General features: G+C 38.5%; 1 protein-coding gene and 1 pseudogene across 11 annotated transcripts in view; both read left to right on the top strand.

Annotated features, from left to right (window-relative positions):
• Positions 1-7,543, top strand: part of LOC106870442 (dedicator of cytokinesis protein 3) — a 274,705-nt gene that overhangs the window by 24,903 nt on the left and 242,259 nt on the right. The window lies entirely within an intron of this gene.
• On the top strand, positions 3,643-3,850 carry LOC128248209 (U2 spliceosomal RNA; annotated as a pseudogene).

Raw genomic sequence — 7,543 nt, 5'->3', positions numbered from 1 at the left:
AGACAGAGTTGGAACTCTTTTAAATAAAATAATATATATATATATATACAAATATATGTGTGTGTGTGTGTGTGTATGTATGTATTTGTGTGTTTGTGTTTGTTCACCCACCATCGCTTGATAATTGATGTTGGTGTGTTTACGTCCCCGTAACCTAGCAGTTCAGCAAAAGAAACCGATAGAATAAGTACTAGGCTTACAAAGAATAAGTCCTGGGGTCAATTTGTTCAACTAAAGGCAGTGCTCCAGCATGGCCACAATAAAATGACTGAAACAAGTAAAAGAAAAAAAGAAGGAAGAAAGTTGCTAATGAGAGAATGAGGATTTAAATAAAATTCCGAAAAAAATGGAAAATAAATAAATTACATTTATCACTTCCTAATATCATACAGGTTTGATTACTTTTAATGCATACAGTATGTTGTGGTCAGTGATTCATTTGATTGTTGTAAACGAGTGTCACTGTTTTACGAGCAGTGTCCTTCATTTCTAACCTTGCATGGAAACATGTCTCGCCATGGGAAAATATCACCTTGTTTGAGAACAGGTGAGTGTTGGAAGCAAGAAGGGTTTCCAGCTGTAGAAAATCTGCTTCGACAAATTCCGTTTAACTCACGCAAGTATGGAAAAGTGGCTTTTAAAAGCAATGATAAATGTAGCAGTAATTGAAATAAGGAAGTTAATTATTCTGAGAATATTACATAATAGTGTAGTGATCCTTTTGAAGTAAGGAGTGTCACCCGTGACTGCTTTATGAGTGCTTATAAATAGTCCAGAGGATGTGGAAGCGAGGATTGTGTGGAATTGTATAGAACTACAGAGAGAGAGAGAGAGAGAGAGAGAAAGAGACTTATTAACTTAAGCCCATCAACATATTTTTTTATTCTTTTATTTATTTCAGTCATTTGACTGTGGCCATGCTGGAGCACTGCTTTAAAGGGTGTTAGTCAAAGAAATCGATCCCAGCCTAGTACTTATTCTATTGGTCTCTTTTGCCGAACCGCTAAGTTACAGGGACATACATACCAGCATCGGTTGTCAAGCTATGGCAGTAAGGACAAACACAAACACACAAATACATACATACATATATATGTGTGTGTGTGTGTGTGTGTGTGTGTGTGTGTGTGTGTATATACGATGGGTTTCTTCCAGTTTCCGTCTACCAAATCCACTCACAAAGCTTTGGTCGGCTCGAGACTGTAGTAGAAGACACTTGGCCAAAGTGTCACGCATTGGGACTGAACCCAGAACCATTTGGTTGTGCAGCAAGCTACTTATCACACAACCACTCCTGTGCCTATGTTGACATAGTTTATATAACAATCATTACTGCTCTCAGTTTTGTGTACTGAAAGGACATTGGTTAATTTTGCTCATCTAAAACTGTTTAAAATTCTTATTAACACTAACCCAACCCTAAAGCATATTGTATGATTTATCTTTTACTTGTTTCAGTCATTTGAACACACTTATGCAGCAGGCTTCTTTCAGTTTCTGCCTATGAAATTCACAATGTGAGGAGTCTGTGCTGAATGAATACTGTGTGAAGCTGTAGACATTATGGAAAGGCTGGTTTTTGGCTCATTAGCCATTGTGAATGTTTACTTATCTCTATTCTTCTGCCAAGAGATTGCAGCTTCTAAGTAAAGAGGAAATGAGCTTATATAAGTTAATACTGAACACCTGTCAAAAACTAATACTAATATGGCCTGAGCCTGTTAGATATAGCAGCCAAATTTCCCTCAAATCACATCCTCCTACATTAGGACTAAAAAAAAATACATCATATAAAGTAGTCTTGGATATAACAACATATATAAAAACGTTTTCTCAGTCAGCACTCACACTTTCAACTTAACTTATCACAACAGTAAGAAAATGGGAAATCTTAGAAAATATAAGTTTATGTGAGAAGTGCTTTGAAAAATTGAATTTCCAGGTCTGTATCATTGACTGGCTTAGATTTGTTGTAATTCCCTGGTCTCTTTCTTTGACTTGCTTAGAATTGCTGTTCTTTTGTTATGAAACAGGAGAAATGTCAGGATATTTTGAAAGGACCACTTTTTGCGCAGTTATTTAAATGTCACAAGTAAGAGGACTCAACATGATGATGATAATAATAATAATAATAATAATAATAAACAGAAAGGAAATGAGAAAATGAAACGTGGTAGTGTGCATTCCTGTGTTGAAAGGAATTAGAGCATAGTAAAAGCACTGAAAGCTAGTTTCATTTGTATGTTGTTTGACTGGCAAGTGAACAGCGATAATCTTGTCTAACAACAGAGAAGGGTTATATAAAAGCCAAGCATAAATTTACACCAAGGTCATTTATTTCTTTACCTTAAATTGCAATATTAAGCGTTTTCAAGTAAACATAATAGGTGCAGGTAGGTTATTTTGTGTGAGATATCTGGTGTTTATTTTGTGCCATGGGTGAAGGAGAAAGAGATAGCTTACTTATGGGTTGTGGGACATTTTATTGCATAAATTTGGAGGGACAACTAAAATTCTTTTGAAATACTAAAGAAAAATATTAGAGATCTTTCAAGGATAGTTTGTTATCGTTTAATGACCTTTGTTCCCTGCTGGCATGGTTTGACAGGAGCTGACAAGCCAAAGGACTGTGAAGCCCATGCCTGCAAAGAACGAGGACAGTAAATGATCATGAAAATTTATTTTTGAAAGAACTGTAAATTTTTGAAAAATAATAAAAACAGAAATTTTGAAGTTTTTTTGGATCTATTTTAAAACGGGGGCGCCAGTATTTTCTTAACGAAACACTAACGAAACACTTTGAAACTTGGGACACTGGTAGAATGTGTCATATAAAACATCTTTTACTCTTAGTCTTCTTAACAAAAAAAAGGAATTCGCAAGTTATTCCATGTTAAAGTTGTCGTATTTCTGTAATTTCAACCAATCACTGACGTCTATTCAGCTCAATAGAGTTACTGCTGGGCGGTCATAAAAATGTTATTCCCTGTGACATATTTCATCCGGTTTAATCGTAATTTATACGCATATATTGTTTATATAATAAATTACGCTGTGTGTATCTATGTGTGTAACAATTTTAGAGTTCGGATTCTAGAGTTAGGGTTAGTTTTAGTGTTAGGGTTACGGTTATGGTTAACAGTCGGGTTAGGGTTAGGGGATTAATACGGTATACACCGTTACAGCGCTAACTGTTTTCAACTGAATAGACGTCAGTGATTAGTAGAAATTATCGAAATAAGACAATTTTTTACATGAAATAAATTCGAATACAAAAATATTTTTCTGTTCTATAACACAAAATAGATAAGTATACGAAGTTTGAAAGTCTTTTGGTACCAAAAACACTACATAAAACATGAATGAAAACTGGCGCCCCCGTTTTAAAATAGATACGTTTTTTTTTTTAAGCTAAAACGGTGGAAGTGGTTAAGAAAAATTAATGGTTTTACATTTTGGCAGAAGGAACAAGTCAGTTACATTGACGTCAGTGCTCAGCTGGTACTTTATTTTATTGACCCTGAAAAGGTGAAAGGTTAAGTTGACCTCAGTGGAATTTGAATTCAAAACATAAAAAGCTAGAAGAAATGCTAAGCATTTTGTCTGTGCTGGTCATTCTGCCATTTTGGGATTAAAAATTTAACAGCAGCAGCCTTTAGGCTAAGATCAAATGGTAGTGTCTGTTCTTATCAGCTTAATATCTGATACGGTCCCCCCACTTTTTTTGTGGGGGGAGGGGGCATCGATATTAAGCTGATTTTTAGAACAAGGTGAAGAGTTAGGGGCTTGCTCTGCCTTTGCCACAGGTTTGCCTGGTCTTCCAGTACTTACAGGATTCAGCCCATTTAACCCATGCTGGTGACTCGTAAAAGCACCTGTGTGCCGGTGACTCGTAAAAGCAACCGTTTGCTGGTGACTCGTAAAAGCACCCGTTTGCCGGTGACTCGTAAAAGCACCCGTTTGCCGGTGACTCGTAAAAGCACCTGTGTGCCGGTGACTCGTAAAAGCACCCGTGTACCGGTGACTCGTAAAAGCACCCGTGTGCTGGTGACTCGTAAAAGCACTCGTGCTCGTGACTCGTAAAAGACACCCACTTCACTCTTGGAGTGGCTGGCGTCAGGAAGGGCATCCAGCCATAAAACCCATGCCAAACCAGACTGGAGCCTGGTACAGTTCCGGTCAAACCGTCTAACCCATGCCAGCAGGGAAAACGGATGCTAAATGATGACAACGTTTGAATTAAAAAGACATCATTTATGAAGTTTGAATAAGTTGTTGGGACCAGAAAATGTTGTCTGAAGATCTTTTATCTTTTACTTGTTTTAGTCCTTAGACTGTGGCAGTGCCTTGAAGAATTTTAGTTGGATGAATCAACCCCAGTATCAGTATTTATTTCTTCCATTTAACCCTTTGGCATTTCAGATTATTCTGTCAAATGCAATACTTATTTCTTTCACATTGTGATCAATTCTTCATGCAATGTCTCGTAGCTTTGAGATTTTAACGATGTGATGGCTTAGTTTTAGATTGACCATAAAACAGAATATTTTGGCTGGATTCGGCCGGTTTAAATGCTAAATGATCAAAGCCTGGTACTTATTCTGTCAGTCTCCTTTTGTCAAAGCACCAAGTTACAGACATAAGCATACCAGCACCGGTTGTCAAGCACGGTGGGGGTCAAGCATGCACACACACACACACACACACACATTATATGATGGGCTTCATTCAGTTTCCATTTACCATTCACTCACAAGGATTTGGTTGGCCTGAGGCTATAGTAAAAGACACCTACCCAAGGTGTCATGCAGTAGGACTGAACCTGGAACCGTAGGACGATGTGGATGGGAAGCAAGCTTCTTACCCCACAGCCACACCCATGCCTATTCTTTTATTCTTTTACTTGTTTCAGTCATTTGATTGCGGCCATGCTGGAGCACTGCCTTTAGTTGAACAAATCAACCCCAGGACTTATTCATTGTAAGCTTAATACTTATTTTCCCGGTCTCTTTTGCCGAACTGCTAAGTTACGGGGGATGTAAACATACCAACATCAGTTGTTGAGATGGTGGGGGAGGACAAACACAGACACACAAGCATATACATATATATATGATGGGCTTCTTTCAGCTTCCATCTACCAAATCCACTGCCAAGGCTTTGGTCGAAGACACTTGCAGTGGGACTGAACCCGAAACCATGTGATTGGGAAGCAAGCTACTTACCACATAGCCACTCTTGCACCTATGGATATACATTTTTAACAACAAATATCTGCTATACCCAGCGGACATACTCACATTTAAGGGACCTAGATTGAATGTTGATAAGCTCTGATATTAGTGAAACAGACTTTTAGATTTAAAAACTCCAAACACAAGAATATATTTCTCTGAACCGGTCCACCTGGATGAAGTATTTGGAGAGAAAGTGTATGTATGTGTATAACCAATGTATTTATTTCTTTTAGTAATTAATCTTGTGTTATCATTTAAGTACATTTTAAGATATTCTACTTGGATATTATTTCTACATTGGATTTTTTTTTACTTCCTTTTCGTGTTATTCTTTAATCTTTTAACAAGATGCAATATGATTGAGAAAACTCTGCTGGTGATAAAAGTGTAGGATAAGAGTAATTTTTTGCAAGTCAGTCTCCTGGGGTGGCGAGTCTACCGAGAGAGATAAATAGATAAAGAGAAAATTGGTTAAAAATGAAAAAAGAGGCATGGATTAAGGAATCTAAACAGGGAAGGAAATTTGTTGGTTTTTTAGAGGAAATGGCTGATTTGGTTTCTTTTAACTTTTTAGCATTGAAACCAGCCATATCAGTTTTATGTTCAAACTGGCCAGATCTGGCTTCTCATACCTTCTCTACAATGTCATTCCAAAACTAAACAATTACATCATTGAAATTTCAAAGCTACAAGATAATGGCATGGTTAGTTCTAAACAATGTGGATGAATAAATGTTACATTTGACAGAGAAATCTAAATGCTTAGGGGTTCAATGTTGTTTACCTTAGAGGCTTGTCCTTGTCCCACTGGGTCAGCCAGGCATCCCCTCTGTAGTAAGATAACTATCTCTGTCCTTCCATTACATTCTAACCTCTTACCAGGCACAAAGTCACTTCCCATGGACACACACACTCATATATGACAGGCTTTTTTCAGTTTCCATCTACCAAATCCACTGGCTCGTGAGTTCAAATTCACTGGAGATTTTTTGCTGGTCCTCTGTCAAAACTCCCCTGCAGCACACCTCCCCACCCATCTTGCCACCCATGATCACTACCCCCTGCAGGTCCCTCCTCCCTCCTTCCCGCTCTCCCTCACATGCCTATCCACATGCTCTCCTTGCCTCCCTACCAGCCTCTCTAATTTCACTCAGCATCACTTGCTACAGTCACTCCTTCCCCACCCCTAAACATCTCCCTTCACACTCCTATGGGACACCCTTCCCTCTCTCTTCTCAACCATTTATACTCCCCCTCCCCACTGTTACCTGTCGGTAGATCCTGATGCATCTCCAACACTGTTTCTCTCTCTCTCTCTTTCTGTCCTCTCTAACTCTATTTCTCCTTCCTTGTCCCACTGGGTTAGCCAAGTACCCCCTCTGTAGTAAGATACCTCTGTTCTATTATATTCTAACCCCTTATCAGGCACACAAAGTCACTTCCCATGGACACACACACACACACACACACACACACACACACACACACACACACACACACACACACACACACACACACACACACACACACACACACACACACACACACGCACACTACAGGCTTCTTTCAGTTTCCATCTACCAAATCCACTCACAAGGCTTTGGCTGGTCCGAAGCTATAGTAGAAGCCAATTGCATGTATATGTGTGTGTGAGCATATGTGTGTGTGTGTGTGAGCATATGTGTCTGTGTGTGTGTGTGTGTGTGTGTGTGTGTGTGTGTGTGTGTGTGTGTTGTTCCTCTACCTCTACCCACCATTACTTCTTGACAACTGGTGTCATTGTGTTTAGGTTCCTGTAACTTAGCAGTTCAGTAATGAGGAATGTAAGAATATGTGCCAGGCTTTATGAAAAAATAAGTACCGGGAGTCAATTCATTTGAGTAAAATTCTTCAAAGTGGTGCTGCAGCATGGCCACAATCTAATGAATGAAACATGCAAAAAAGAAAAAAAGTTGAAGGCAAACAAAATGTTGCCTCTTTCTCTCTCTAATCTAAATGTGACTTCAAAAACTTATTTATTGAGGTCATCTTGGAAAGTGGTGGAGGAAAAGTTGAACATGAAGTCTGGTAAAATAATTAGAATTGATAGAATAAAGACTGAAGCTGTGTTTGTGAGAAAATAGAAGTAAATCTATTGGGAGGCTGTCTCTTGTACCTATTGACCTTGTCATTGAAGCTGTTCACATTTTATGCTAATTTGTTTTGTGTTGCTCCATTGTTTTTATTATGCAAATGTTCTCCTGTCTTTTATCTCTTAGTTTTTATGATCACCTCAAATCTTTGCATATTTTTAGTTCCGGGGGGGG

This window comes from Octopus bimaculoides, chromosome 6, assembly GCF_001194135.2.
Source record: "Octopus bimaculoides isolate UCB-OBI-ISO-001 chromosome 6, ASM119413v2, whole genome shotgun sequence".
Lineage (NCBI taxonomy): Eukaryota > Metazoa > Mollusca > Cephalopoda > Octopoda > Octopodidae > Octopus > Octopus bimaculoides.
This window is presented reverse-complemented; position numbering and strand designations above follow the sequence as displayed.